This window comes from Pseudophryne corroboree, chromosome 6, assembly GCF_028390025.1.
Source record: "Pseudophryne corroboree isolate aPseCor3 chromosome 6, aPseCor3.hap2, whole genome shotgun sequence".
Taxonomy (NCBI): domain Eukaryota; kingdom Metazoa; phylum Chordata; class Amphibia; order Anura; family Myobatrachidae; genus Pseudophryne; species Pseudophryne corroboree.
In genome coordinates, this window is record NC_086449.1 from 372,024,321 (window position 1) to 372,040,308 (window position 15,988).

The following is a 15,988-nucleotide window of genomic DNA, read 5'->3' on the forward strand; positions in this document are numbered from 1 at the left end:
TAGGCAATTTTAGATTTGTCTGACCGAGCTGTCCGGCCTCGGAAGCACGAAAAAGCTCGAAAACAGCTTCTTCCCTTCTTTTTTTTTTGTGTGTGACCGGACAGCAGGACAAAGACCTGATCCTGACACCACTCATGTATTGCGTCATATACTACCTCCCTGTCCAGAGGAGAAGCGGCAAGGTCTATTTGAAAAAAATCAGTGAGGGGAAACGTCTGGAAAAAAATCCCGTATGTCCCACCAGGGACTCTATCCATAACTCACTAGGCCATATCCTTTCCCGGGCTGACTGAAGAGTTTTAGACGAGGTCCCACCGGTGTGGGCTCCCGCAAGATAGACCCACCCTCCTGCGGTGGACGTGGCAAAAAACATAGGATGATTTCTGCTCCTGTTGAAAGAAGGTAGCTGACCTCCTTCCTCTTTACTTTCCTTTACCTGCAAAGAAAGGGGAATCTTTATCTACTTAGTCGAAATGACTGCATCCTACAATAATGCGTCACCAGCCGTAGTGAGGGAACCTAGGGCAAGAAGGTAGACCTACTAGTGGCACCTGCTGCGAGCATATTAACCAAGTCATCACCAAACCAGTCTTCACCTTCATAGGGAAGGGGCTCCACTCCTTCTCGGAGTCAGCATTAGCATCCCTTTGGTTAATCCACAACACCCTCCTAGCCGAGAGCGCCATGGACTTGGCTCTCGAACCCAAGAGTTCCATATCCCTTGTAGTCGCACGGTAGTATGCTACAATGTTCTAGATATGACCCAACTTAAGGAGTATCCCATCTCTCCCCAGGGTAATTATATCGGACAATAAGGTAACCGACCATTTCTGAATACAAATACTCCCCCATGCGCATGTCATGCAAGTATAATAAACGTATATAATGAAAATATCACTTAGCTTCCTGTATACGATCCTCTGTGACAGGGCCCCGTGCATGACAGGGCCCCGTGCAAGACAGGGGTTGACTCTCACTTTATTCTACCCACGGCGGGAAAAGAATAAACACTTGGCCTCCTCGTGAGGATTTGAAACCATCTTGTCACGGCTGACCTAGAGTTTTTTCAACAGAGCGACCAGCACATGAAAAGGAACAACTTTACTTCAGCATTCATTATAAATTTTATGCACATTTAAATACACATATACACACATATATCTATCTATCTATATATATCTCTATCTATATCTATACTTTAGAGAATGTCTGCACACACAATTCCTATAGCAGCTTGTTGGGGTGTCATGAAATCTTCATGTTTAGAGAAAAGCAATCCTCTGGCATGAGTATTTATAACAGTTCAAAAGTCCACTCACCAAACCAATATAGCTTCATCAGAGTTTTATTTGTGGCAAATAGGCATAGACATCATTCCGACGTTTCGGTCCCCCCCCACCCCCCAAACTGCAGTTTGTACATAGCACCTGAACCTTGACAAAGGTCCCAAGGGGGGACCGAAACGTGGTTTGGTGAGTGCACTTTTGAACTGATATATATATATATATATATATACACACACATACATACACACACATTTTTGTCCGGAACAGCAGGGTCCCTAGTGACGTTAATACGTTCTTAATGTGTAAGAAAACATGTACTGAATGCTGATATTGTGGATCTAATCAGGAAACCTTATGGTCGACACAAGAAATAGTATCCGTGTCGATACCAGGGAGTAGTAGCTGGGCAAAATAAAATTTTTGCGACCCCAAGGGGTCTGAGGGAAAACTATATATATTCTTATTAGTATTACCCTTAGTACGTCTGTGATCTAGCCACAGAACTATGCAAACGTACCATACACATATATAGCCCCGCTATCTTCTAGCTATTGGCGGGGGTCTGTATACAGTGCCTATGCACTGTATACCTCTTATGCCAGGCTTAATATTGAGGTTTTATTGCTGCCCAGGGCGCGCGCCCCCCCCCCCCCCCCCGTGCCCTGCACCCTTGTAGTGCCGTTTGTGTGTGGGAGCAATGGCGCACCTCTGAGACTGAAGTCTTCTGCCGTCTTTATTGAAGTCTTCTGTACTTCGGTTACTCACCCGGCTTAATTCTTCTGGCTCTGTGAGGAGGATGACGGCGCGGCTCCGGGAACGAGCAGCTAGGCTATACCAAGTGATCAGACCCTCTGGAGCAAATGGTGTCCAGTAGCCTAAGAAGCAGAGCCTTTAAACTCACAGAAGTAGTCCTGCTTCTCTCCCCTCAGTCCCACGAAGCAGGGAGCCTGTTGCCAGCAGTGCTCCCTGAAAATAATAAACCTAACGTCTTTTCCGAGAAACTCAGGAGAGCTCCTCAGTGTGTCACCAGTCTCTCTGGGCACAAAATCTAACTGGAGTCTGGAGGAGGGGCATAGAGGGAGGAGCCAGTTCACACCCCTTTTAAAGTCTTAAAGTGCCCATGTCTCCTGCGGATCCCGTCTATACCCCATGGTCCTTTTGGAGTCCCCAGAATCCTCTAGGAGTATGAGAAATGAAAAGCAACCCACAGGATACCTACTGCATAAATAATCCACATAATCCACATGTTGTTCATCTTGCTCTTGTCACTACAGGTTTGATATATACTGCAGAGATTTCTGATGGTTGATGTTCTTAAGGGCCCTACACACTGGACGATTTTAGCGATGTTATCAAATCGTTGGTCGATTTTTTTCACCATTGATTTTTGACTACACACTGGACGATATCGATGGCCGATTTGGGCAATATGAGAGTACATACATCTATATCGTCCAAATTAACTTGCATGTATAAATGAGGATAGATCACAGATGAACGATGGCGGGGCCGTGCATCGTTCATCGTTGATGCATACACACTGACCGATATGAACGACTTATTGTTCATTTTTGAACGATATCGTTTACATCTATCATCGTTATCGTCAAGTGTGAAGGGCCCATTATACATAGATAGAAGGGGTTTATAGTTCTTCATTATTGTAACTCTAGGAAAGTCATACAGTGCCTTGCTAAAAGTATTCACCCCCCTTTGCATTGTTCATTTTTTGTTGCCTCACAACCTGGAATTAAAATGGATTGTTTGAAGGTTTACATCATTTCATTCATAGAACATGACTACAACTTTGAAGATGGTTTATGTTTTAATTTATTGTAAAGCAAACAACAAATACTGCAGGACAAAATAACAAAAAACTTCAACATGCATAACTATTCACCCCCTAAAGTCAGTACTTTGTAGAGCCACCTTTTGCGGCAATTACAGCTGCAAGTCGCTTTGGATAAGTCTCTATGAGCTTGCCACTGGGATTTTGCCCATTCCTCAAGGCAAAACTGCTCAAAAAAGGAGCTCTTCATGTTGGATGGTTTCCGCTTGTGAACAGCAATCTTCAAGTCTGACCACAGATTCTCAATTGGATTGAGATCTGGGCTTTGACTAGGCCATTCCAACACATTTAAATGTTTCCCCTTAAACCACTCGAGTGTTGCTTTAGCAGTATGCTTTGGGTCATTGTCCTACTGGAAGGTGAACCACAGGCAGACTGAAACAGGTTTTGCTCAAGAATATCCCTGTATCCATCTTTCCTTCGACTCAAAATAGTTTCCCAGTGCCTGCTGCTGAAAAACATCCCAACAGCATGATGCTGCCACCACCATGTTTCACTGTGGGGATGGTGTTCTTGGGGTGATGGGATGTGTTGGGTTTGCGCCAGACACTTCTTTTTCCTTGGTGGCCGAAAAGTTCAATTTTAGTCTCATCTGACCAGAGCACCTTCCTCCATACATTTGGGGAATCGTCCACATGCCTTTTAGCAAACTCAAAATGTGCCTTCTTATTTTTAACACTAAGTAATGGCTTTGTTTGGCCACTCTTCCATAAAGCCCAGCTCTATGGAGTGTACAGCTTATTGTGGTCACAGGCGCAGATACACCAGTCTCTGCTGTGGAACTCTGCAGCTCCTTCAGGGTTACCTTTGGTCTCTGTGCTGCCTCTCTGATTAATGTCCTCCTTGCCCGGTCTGTGAGTTTTGGTGGCCGGCCCTCTCTTGGCAGGTTTGTTGTGGTACCATGTTTCTTGAAGATGATGGATTTGATGGTGCTCTGGGGGAACATCAAAGATTTGGATATTTTTTTATAACCCAACCCTGACTTGAACTTCTCAACAACTTTGTCCCTGACTTGTTTGGAGAGCTCATTCGTCTTCATGGTGTGATGCCTCTTGCTTAAGGCCCATACACACTATGAAAAGCCGTTCACCCCCGCTGACATCGCTAGGCAGGGGGGAAAATAGCTCAGTGTGTATGCACTGAGCGATTTTCAGCCCAGCGATGTCAGCGATCATCGCTGTGCATATACGCTGGGCAAAAGTGTGTATGCACCTTTAGTGGTGTTGCAGCTTCTGGGGTCTTTCAGAAAAGGTGTGTTTATACTGACCGATCATGTGACAATTAGATTGCACACAGGTGGACTTCATTTCATTAATTACGTGACTTCTGAAGGTAATTGGTTGCACCAGTATTGTTGAGGGGCTTCATAGCAAAGGGGGTTAATACATATGCACATGCCAAGTTTCAAATTTTTATTTATAAAAATTATTTTTTATATAAATTTTTCTCATTTCACTTCACCATCTTAGACTATTTTGTGCATATCCAGCACATAAAATTCTGCCGGAGCCACACTCCACCCGGCTGCCCGCTTCCTAAGTGAAGCGGACAGCACAGGCTGCATTTGTGTTGAATTGCGTTATTGTGGCCCCGCTTCCCAATGCCATTAATCGCTGCATTGTGTAGCAGAGGTGGGGCAATGATTACACCATTGCATAACCCCCCTGTATCACCCACTTGCATAAAACCCCCTGCATCACCCACCTTTGCCACACCACACTCCCCTCAGTGCTGACCTGCTTACCACTCCCCGAGGGGGCTGCCCACAGGTTGACAAGTATGAGGAGTGTTGGGTTCTGCAGTTTCTGTATTTATTTTCCGTTATACAGCAAGATAATGACCAGGGCCGAAACTAGGATTTTCGTCACCCGGGGCAAGGCAGAAAATTATCTCCCCCCTCCCCAAAAAAACAAACAAAAACAAACTCTGTCAGACTAAAATAATCATATTATCAAAAAATGCGAAAAAAGAAGATACTATTGGACAATATTCCCCTATGTGCCTCAAATGTCCTAAGCGTCACATGCCCTACCAGCGTGTTCAACTACATGCTCCTTGGTGTGTCCCCATACATTGCACTATATCATAACACTTCATCACTGCACTACATTCCCCTATCCACTGCACTACATCACTATACTACATCCCCTACACGCTGAACTACATAACTGCACTACATACCCTATATGCTACACCACATCACTACACTACATCCCCTTATATGCTACACCACATCAGTGCACTACGAGCCCCTATATACTGCAATACATTACTACACTACATACCCTATAAGCTACACCAAATCCCCCCATCTGGGAGGCAATGTGGAGGTTGACACTGCTAACTGGGAGCTCAGTGCGCTTCCATAGCTTGTACAGTGCACCACACGCTAGTCGCAGCACTGCATGGCAAAGAAGAGAGTTTAAGACAGTAGCCGGCAGCACAGCGCCGGAGACAGCTGCGGGCAGACAGGTGGGTCAGAAACATTGCCCTGGGAGCTGTCTGGTGTCTCACAGGAGCAGCACAGCACTGCTGGTTGGAAACCCTCCCCCCCCCCCCCCCCCCACCCCCCCTTTGCTCCTCTGTAACTCCTTGGCGCCGCCTCAAATCTTACACCCGGGGCGCATGCCGCCTTAGCCCCCCCCCCCTAGTTACGGCCCTGTAATGACCCAAAACATTCATTCATCTTATGTTAGAACTATCTTCGAGAAAAAGAACAAGATTGTAAACTTCAAATTATGGAATTACCAGCAGAGTCTCTAGGCTTAAAACTAATCTACACAGAAGGAAAGAAAATGCAGATGCACGCTCTATAGTACTAAGCCCTGCTAAGCAGAAGAAGAAGAAAAAACTCTGCAATCTAACATAAAGCAAAATCAAGGTACTTAGTATAATTTATTTGTCAAAAAATATGGACCAACCAACATCAAGGTGACCTTGATGGGTCCCTAACACTATTACTAACAAAATTTGACAGCAGATAAGAACCACTTGGCCCATCTAGTCTGCCCTTTTTTTTTACCATATATTTTTTTTTTTTAATCTCAAACCTTATTTGATCCTTATTTCTTTGTAAGGATATCCTTATGTCTATCCCAGGCATGTTTAAATTGCTCTGCTGTCTTAGCCTTTGCCATCTCTGATGGGAGGCTATTACACTTGTCCACTACCCTTTCTGTGAAGTAATTTTTCCTCAAATTTCCCCTGAACCTACCTCCCTTCAGTCTCAGTGCATGTCCTCGTGTTCTATTGCTTCTCTTCATTTGAAGAATGTTTCCCTTTTGGACTTTGTTAAACCCCTTGATATATTTGAAAGTTGCCATCATGTCCCCCCTTTCCATTCTCTGCTCCAAACTATGCATATTGAGATTTCTTAGTCTTTCTGGGAATGTTTCGTGATGTAGGCCATGCATCATTTAGTTGCCCTTCTTTTTACAGTCTCTAATATATTAATATCCTTTTGAAGATATGGCCTCCAGAATTGAACACAGTATTCTAGATGAGGCCGTGCCAATTACCTATACCAGGCTTGGCCAACCTGTGGCTCTCCAGCTGTTGTAAAACAGTCCTATCATGCTTTACCACAGTTTTGCTATTAGGGAATGCTAAAACCGTGGCAGGGCATGCTGGGATGTATAGTTTCACAACATCTGGAGAGCCACAGGTTGGTCAGGCCTGACCTATACAGTGGCATTATTACTTCTTTCTTTCTGCTACTGATTCCTCTCCCAATGCAGCCAAGCATCTGATTAGACTTCCTCATTGCTTTATTACACTGCTTACCTGCCTTTAAGTCACCTGAAATAGTGACTCCTAGATCCCTTTTCTCCTCAGTAGTTTCCAGTATAGTGCCATTAATACTGTATTTAGCTTTAGGATTTTTGAGACCCAAGTGCATGATTTTGCATTTTTTGGCATTAAACTGTAATTGCCATGCTCTTAACCATTCCATTGCCACACTCTTGCTGCACTCTTGACTAAAGTTAAAGTCCAAGGCACAAGACCCCACCAAGTCAGCAAAGACCAGCTGCCCCAAGGCACCACAATAGTGAGAGGCTAGAGTGTTTATAAGTGTTAATAAGTAAAAAGCATAAGCTATGTGTTAAGGAGCGTTATTTAGGTGAAAGGTATTAATTAGAACGCTAAAAGTTGTTAAATGATAGAAAAATAATAAGGTGCTAAAAAATTGCTGAACTACAATGTGATGCAAAATCTGAAAGCAGCCAGACCACAGCAACCCAAGGGGTCCCGTAACCCCAAACTCATTAAACCCAATCTAGCTGGTTTGGGGTGAACTGGACAGAAGGTGAAAGCAAAACATTGTACAGTACACGTGCAACACATTTGTTGGACTTTCTACAAGAGTGTTAGGAAGAAATCCCAGAACAATACATGATTTCCATTGTAGAAAGAATCCACAGGTGTGTTTGGCGGTTATATCTGGAGCGCTACTTTGAGGAGTGAAGAATTTAGACAGAATGTTGTTAAAAAAGGGATTCTATAATTTATTTATTTTTCCTTTCCATTATTTATTATCTGCTTCAATTTAAGAGTACATTGAGATTAAACTGCGTAAAAGGAGATTTATGGTAGACTTACCATGGTTAAATCTCTTTCTGCGAGGTACACTGGATTCCACAGGGAATAACATCGGGTGTAGAGTTGGATCTTGATCCGAGGCACCTAAAGGCTAAACTTTTGACTGTTCCCAGGATGCACTGCACCGCCTCCTCTATAGCCCTGCCTCCAGGCACTGGAGCTCAGTTTTGTTAACCAGTCCAATGCAGTAGCAGGTAAAATAGAGACGGTAAATGTTAGCCACATAGAACCACATTCTCATGACAGGAAAAGGTACCAGCGGCTAATGCCATACAAACGGCAAAGAAGCTAAGTGCGTCACGTTGGGCGCCCTGTGGAATCCAGTGTATGTCACAGAAAGATTTAACACGGTAAGTCTACCATAAATCTCCTTTTCTGCAGCGGGGTACACTGGGATTCCACAGGGAATAACAACATCGGGGATGTCCAAAAGCAGTTCCTCATGGGAGGGGGAAGTATCCTGGGAAGCAGAAGTATCAAACGCATAGAACCTGATGAACATGGACACAGAGGACCAAGTAGCCGCCTTGCACAATTGTTATGCGGACACGCCAGGGCGGGCCGCCCAAGAAGGTCCAACCGACCGAGTAGAATGGGCCTTGATAGCAGCAGGAGCTGGGAGCCCAGCGTGTGCATAAGCTTGTGCAATCACAATTCTAATCCATCTGGCCAAGGTCTGCTTATTCGCAGGCCAGCCACGTTTGTGAAAACCAAAAAGTACAAAAAGAGAATCAGACCTCCTGATGGAGGCAGTCCTCTCCACGTAAACACGGAGAGCCCGTACCCCATCCAAAGATTTTTCTTTGGAGGACAGACCAGAAGAGGTGAAGGCCGGAACCACAATCTCCTGGTTAAGGTGAAAAGAGGACACCACCTTAGGCAAATAACCAGGGCGAGTTCGAAGGACAGCCCAGTCACGGTGAAAAATCAGAAAGGCTGGACGACAGGATAAAGCGCCTAAGTCCGACACCCTCCTAGCAGAGGTAATAGCCAACAGAAAAACAACCTTAAGCGTAAGGCATTTAAGGTCCACAGACTCAAGAGGTTCAAATGGAGACTTTTGCAGGGCATTCAATACAAGATACAGATCCCATGGAGCCACAGGAGGGACATAGGGAGGCTGAATCCATAGAACACCCTGAGTGAATGTGTGAACATCAGGAAGAGACGCAATTTTCCTCTGAAACCACACCAACAAGGCAGATATAGGTACGGTGAGGGAGGCCAAATGAAGGCCCAAGTCTAGTCCTTGCTGGAGAAAAGCCAAAAGTCTTGAAGTTCTGAAAGTATACGCATCATAATTCTTAGCAGCACACCAAGTGAAGTAAGAATTCCAGACCCTGTATTAAATCCGAGCCGAAGCTGGTTTACGGGCTTTCAACATAGTTTGAATGACCGCCTCAGAGAATCCTTTGCTCTCAGGAGTGATGCCTCAAGAGCCACGCTGTCAAAGCCAGTCTGGCCAGGTCCGGGTATACACAAGGGCCCTGAACGAGGAGGACTGGGCATTGAGGAAATAGAAGAGGACGCTCTATCAAAAGACCCCACAGGTCTAAGAACCAATGCCGTCTGGGCCACGCTGGAGAGACCAGAAGTAGTACTCCTCCTTCTTGCTTGGACTTCCGTATTACCCTGGGCAGGAGTGACACTGGAGGGAACACATATGGCAGCCGAAAGTTTCCATGGAATTGTTAGTGCATCCACGAACGCTGCTTGAGGATCCCTTGTCCTTGCTCCGAAGACCGGAACCTTGTGATTGAGATGCCATCAGGTCTACATCTGGTAGGCCCCACTTGTCCACTAGGAGTTGAAAGACTTCGGGATGAAGACTCCACTCTCCGGCGTGCACGTCCTGACGACTGAGGAAGTCCGCTTCCCAGTTGAGAACTCCCGGAATGAACACTGCTGATATGGCTGGCAGATGGCGTTCCGGCCATTGGAGAATTTTGACACTTCCATCATTGCCATGCGACTGAGTGCCACCTTGATGATTTATGTACGCCACCGAGGCGGTGTTGTCCGATTGTACTTGAACAGGCCTGTTCTGTACCAGAGGCAGGGCCAGGGTCAACTCATTGAACACTGCCCGCAATTCCAGAATGTTTATCTGGAGGAGAGATTCCTCCTTGGTCCACTGACACTGGAGAGAGTGTTGCTCCAACCCCGAGCCCCAACCCCGCAGACTGGCGTCTGTTGTTAGGAGGACCAAGTTGGAGATCCAGAAGGGACGGCCCCTGCTCAACTGTTGGTCCTGTAGCCACCAGCTCAGTGACAGACGAACCTCTGGAGTCAAGGAGATCATTTGAGACCTGATCCGGTGAGGCAGGCCGTTCCACTTGGAAAGGATTAATCATTGCAGAGGGCAGGATTGAAATTGAGCGAACTCTACCATGTCGAATGCCGACACCATGAGGCCTAGTACTTGCATCGCCAAGTGTATTGACACTCTCTGGTGAGAGAGGAAGTATCTGATCCTGTCCTGAAGTTTCAGGACAGGATCAGACCTTAACCATAAAATCCGGCGAGCCAGGAAAGACAACATGACATACACTGTCAACATGACATACACTGCAACTAGTGCTTGTGCTGTGGCCCTTGAAGTCTTCTAAAAAAAAAGCTACATTTCAGGGCTGCCTAGCACAGCCTCCCTGTTAGTGACCTGCACTGCAGGTACCAACTTACAAACTGAGCTCCAGTGCCTGGAGGTGGGGCTATAGAGGAGGCAGTGCAGTGCATCCTGGGAACAGTCAAAGCTTTAGCCTGTTGGTGCCTCAGAGATCCAATTCTACACCCCCCGATATTATTCCCTGTGGAATCCCAGTGTACACCGCTGCAGAAATTTAAATAAACATTGGAGAAATGGGGGTGTTCTAAAACTTTTGAGTGGTAGTGTAGGTTAACTTCCTTTTTCTGTTGTCTTGTAATTGACTACAGTGTGGTTACTAGTAGTATTATCCTATGGAGACAATTCCATTCCAGGCAGTGTGTCATGAACATCAGACCAGGACATAGCGCACAGAGAGGGGCTGTTTGGGGCAACTGAAGCCACAGTGTAGAACAGAGGTTCTCAAACTTGGTCCTCCTGGGCCCACACAGTGCATGTTTTGCAGGTCTCCTCACAGAATCACAAGTGAAATAATTAGCTCCACCTGTGGACCTTTTAAAATGTGTCAGTGAGTAATTAATACACCTGTGCACCTGCTGGGTTACCTGCAAAACATGCACTGTGTGTGCCCACGAGGACCAAGTTTGAGAACCTCTGGTGTAGAAGGACACATCTGTGATATCTGTTGCAGCATCAAGAAAGCACATTAACAAATGGAGAGAAGCATAAATGTCCCATATTTTCATTCTTCCTTATAGGACACTATGCATATCATGATTAGGATTACCCCTCAATGTTTCAATTAAGGAGTTCCCTAGAATATGACAATGAATATATATTAGTCTTATAATACATACAATTACACAGTATTTGAATATAGAATAATAAACCTACCCTACATAAGACAAATATTGATAGAACTGTGTGGAGAGTGCAATTCGTTTTCACATATTGGGTTTGTGCATCTGCCTGAAAACATGCATGGTGAAAAGAGAAAACACTCCAAACTTATCATAACCCACTCTCCTCCTCCTTCATTTTGCCCCAAAAATATTACTTAGTTTAGACTCCTTTAAGATGTAAATACCATATTTACTGCATGTGTCTTTTTTTTTTCCCCAGTGTTATTATATTGCTTGAATCTAAAACTATAAAATGTGAAAATGGAAGTAAAAAGTATTATTTTGCCAATATTTGCCAATGCCCAATCCTCACCACTTTTGAGGTAGTGAAAAAAAATCATATTTTCAAACGGGAAAAAAGTTGCATTCTGTCTTGCAAAGCAGAGTATATCACTCTAAACCAGGGGTCGGCAATAAACGGCACACCAGCTGTTGTAGAACTACACATCCAAGCATGCCCTACCATAGTTTTGCTATTTGGCAATGCTAAAACTGTTGACGGGCATGATGGGATGTGTAGTTCTATTGGAGGGCCTCTAATTTTCCACCCCTGCCCTAAGCCCAGCTTCTCCACTTCTATGGACCAAATGTAATGGTCCCGACACACTGGTCGATACCAGTGAAAGATATGAACGATCTTGTTCATTAATGACCGAGATGGCATTCATATCTTTCAGAGTGTAGGCACCAGCGATTAACGATGTGCGGCCCCACGCTCGTTCATCGCTGTTGCCGGCTTGTTTAAACATGCAGGCCAATATGGATAATCTCGTCCCTATTAGCATGCAGTGCCATGGTGACGGGGGGAGTGAAAAAACTTCACTCCCCCTGTCGTCATCGTCATCATCACCACCACCACCACCACCACCACCCCACCCCGGGTCGGCCGTCGGGCAGCTCGGCGGCGGGTCGCTAGGTGTGTAGGCCCCTTTAGAGTGTGATATTTGCAAAGCAGTGCCGTAACTAGACATTTTAGTGCTGTGTGCATGAAACAGCATCGGCGGCGCCCCCCCACGCGCACCAAAAGTATATGGTACACATTACAGCAGGTAGAGCTCCCTTTTACACATTACAGAAGGTAGAGTCACATTTTACACATTACGGCAGGCAGAGCCCCCTTTTACACATTACGGCAGGCAGAGTCCCGTTTTACACATTACGGCAGGCAGAGCCCCCTTTTACACAGTACGGCAGGCAGAGTCCTCTTTTACACAGTATGGCAGGTAAAGCTCTCTTTTACACAGTACGACAGGTAGAGTCCCCTTTTACACATTACGGCAGGTAGAGTCACATTTTACACATTACGGCAGGCAGAGTACCCATTTTTACACATTACGGCAGGTAGAGCTCCCTTTTACACAGTACGGCAGGTAGAGTACCCCTTTTTATACATAACGGCAGGTAGAGTTTCTTTTTTATACATTAGGCAGGCAGAGACCCCCTTTTACACATTATGGCACAGAGTCCCCTTTATACACATTAGGCAGACAGAGTCCCCTTTCTACACATTACGGCAGCAGAATCCCCCTTTTTACATATTACGGCAGGCAAAGTCCCCCTTTAACACATTAGGCAGGCAGAGTCCCCCTTTTACAAATATCGGCAGGCAGAGTCCCCTTTTTACACATTAGGCAGCAGCAGAGTCCCCCTTTTTACACATTACAGCGGGTCGAGTCCCCCTTTTTACACATTATGGCAGGCAGAGTCCCCCTTTTTAGAAGAGAGAGAGCATTACACTTACCTGTGACCAGCCGGCAGACCAACAGTGCCACCTGCAGCAGAGGGCACTGTGGGTGGGCTGGGTATGGGCGGGGAGAAACGTCATCTCTTCCAGAACATGAAGGGGGGGAGTAGAGCGGAAGGGGGACCTAGGAGACGAGGAGCGGAGGCTGCAGCGCTACCCGGCTACCTGTGTGAGAAGAGGTAGCCGGGCAATGCACTACAGCTGAGCGGTAATGGTTGGTGTGGGGACCCCACAGTGCAGCGGCGTGGACAGGCGGGTGTTGCCAGTGGTCCTGCGCCCACAGTGCATCTGCGCTGTGTGCCAGGCACCACTGGCACACACCTAGTTACGGCCCTGTTGCAAAGGGTAGGGATTTATGTGATTTAGCAGTAAAACTTAACCCAGCCGCTTTTTTACAATGCAAAATCAACATTTCTTAAATTGTACAAACTGACCCTGAAATCTTGGCACTTGGCAAATCTTACACAATGTTATATTAGGGTCTATAGCTCAGTTAAGTAGCCTAGTTCCAGACAATTAAATCTCTAAATGTCTCCCATCAGATGGTTCAAAATCCTGCACCCATGCAGATGTGAACATCTATTCATGTACCCATAAAAATGGGTGCATTAGTACATAAGCAAGTGTGTGACATCACAAAACTGAATTGTACTGTGTGTCTGCATACTTTTGAGAATTTCCACTATGTACTAACAACCTAGTAAAGCAGTATATTTCCCAGAAATCTCCTGCAAAAAGCTAATGAGCGCAGACTGCAGCCCCCAATATTATCAATGGAGATTACTCTCTGACCCCTATTTACCAGATTCTGAAGGATGGTTATAACCGCTGTCCCTGCAAGTTGCACTTCTGGGGTAGTGGAAGCTGCTGCCTGTGGGGGAGGGGGGGTTGGGGTTGGAGGGGTTCAGCGCCTGGCTAATGCATAATCCTTACAGTACCTGTCAGGTTGTTTTTGAGATAGCTTATGCACTGAAGCAGGGCGCTGCATTCCGGGTGCAGCAGCGGTGTTCCACAGCGCTGCAGATTCCCAGGGACAGGCAGATGTTGCATATTTCAAAAACAACATTAAAGGTACTATAGGGCTTATGTATTACCCTGCCCCCATTGCTATATGTGGTCTGAGCTGCAGCCAAGGGGCAGCAGTTGCTACTAATTTCAGGAGTCTTTCACATTTTGAAAGACTCCTCCTGGGAAACAGACACTGTACATGTGCTGAGGGTGTCAGCCTCCAGAGGCTGCGGAAGAGGGATTGTAACTATACATTGCCTCTGAATAAAGGCCCATACAGACTAGGTGACTTAACGAACATAAGTAGTTATCGTTTATTTTTAAGGCTTATATCGTCCACTGTGTATGGGGTAATATTGGTGACCGATGAACGATACGTGCTTCCGCACACAGTTTAGCGATCACCAATATTGAGCTGACATGCAGCTCAACCTGTCAATGTTGGGCGGAGTTGCATGTTCGTAAATGACGCCGGTGACGTCGTTGAACGATAACGTTCAGTGTGTACGCACTATATCGTTGAACACTATATTGTTCAACAATATAGTCATCTGTCGCTGGCATTCCACTATCGGGTAGTGTGTACCTGCCTTAAGCCTCAATAAGCATGAAGCTGCTTACGCAAAAAAAAAAAAAAACACGAAAAAAAAAAAACGTTCTAGTCTTTTAAGGGGGATCTAAAGTACATGTGATGCATTGCACCCAGGTAGTGCATTGCAGTAAAACACGGATCTCACTCTACAGTACACTGCTCTGATTTTAAGCAGGTAGATTGCATAGTTTGGTAACTATATAAAAGCCTATTATCCCAGGCAGCAGTAATCAGGCAATTAGGGTTGTTTGGACAGCTTTTTGCATATATCTATAGTGAGAGAAAAACCAGTCCAAAGGGCTCTCAGCAATGACTGCTCGTTATATATGTGTGAGATGCTGTCAGCACCTGGAATTGGCAGATTTGTTATCTCATATGTAACAGGCTGACAACAGAGACACCACTTACTGCACTTCTCCGGGGAGCGGAGGCCCAGCTCTCACCTGCTGTCTGCTCAGGGGGAAGCGATCCCTCGGCCGCCCATAGACCTGCTGCCCTCCTAGGTGTCTCTCCCAGCAGCCATACCGCCGCACGCACCGCGGAGCAGGACGCCGCACTGCAGCGAAGGGCACCGGGGAAAACACATTGAACACTGCGATGGAAATGTTGACAACAACCAGAAAAAGCAGAAGCTGGATGTGAAAGCAGAACGGAGAGGTGGGCGGGGCGCTTCCTGCTCTGGGAGCGGAGTGGGAGGCGGCAGCCTGGGCTTCAGGTGACACTACTGCCCGGCCGCAGCTCTCCGTGCAGGTGAGATCATGTGCTCCCTGCTCAGTGCCTGTATTCACGCTGCTGGGTATTGTCCTGTGTGTGTATATAAGAGAAGTGACATGTATACTGTACAGGCTGTTATCTGTGCTGAGATAAACTCACACGCAATATGATGACAGCAACAGTTACACCGACATGACGGACTTGGGAATTCACAGAAGTTGGCCAAAGCTGTCTGTGTTTGATATTAGTAATGGTGTTCGCAAATATTTACGCACACGCACACACATACAAACAAGGAACTTGCTGGATTTACACAAACCACAGGACCTGCAGTAAGTTCGCACAAACAATACATTCACATTTTGTTTCCTGGTAGCTATAGGGCATATACAGTTGTGCTCATAAGTTTACATACCCTAGCAGAATTTGTGATTTTCTGGCCATTTGTCAGAGAATATAAAGGATAACTCACAAACTTTTCTTTCACTCATGGTTAGTGGTTGGGTGAAGCCATTTATTGTCAAACAACTGTGTTTACTCTTTAAATCATAATGACAACAGAAACTACTCAAATTGCCCTGATCAAAAGTTTACATACCACAGTTCTTAATACCGTGTATTGCCCCCTTTAACAACAATGACAGCTTGAAGTCTTTTGTGGTAGTTGTGGATGAGGCTCTTTATTTTCT

The 15,988-nt window shown here is 45.7% G+C and overlaps 1 protein-coding gene across 2 annotated transcripts in view; it reads right to left on the reverse strand.

The window, feature by feature from the left end:
* Positions 1-15,355, reverse strand: part of IRF5 (interferon regulatory factor 5) — a 103,865-nt gene extending 88,510 nt beyond the window's left edge. Inside the window, exon 1 of one of the 2 annotated variants that reach the window (XM_063926697.1) lies at positions 15,029-15,355. The gene's annotated coding sequence lies outside the window, so the exon portion shown is untranslated. Of the gene's footprint in view, positions 1-14,993 lie in introns of both variants that reach the window. The other variant, XM_063926698.1, reaches the window with a different exon arrangement.
* Between the last annotated feature and the right edge of the window lie 633 nt (positions 15,356-15,988).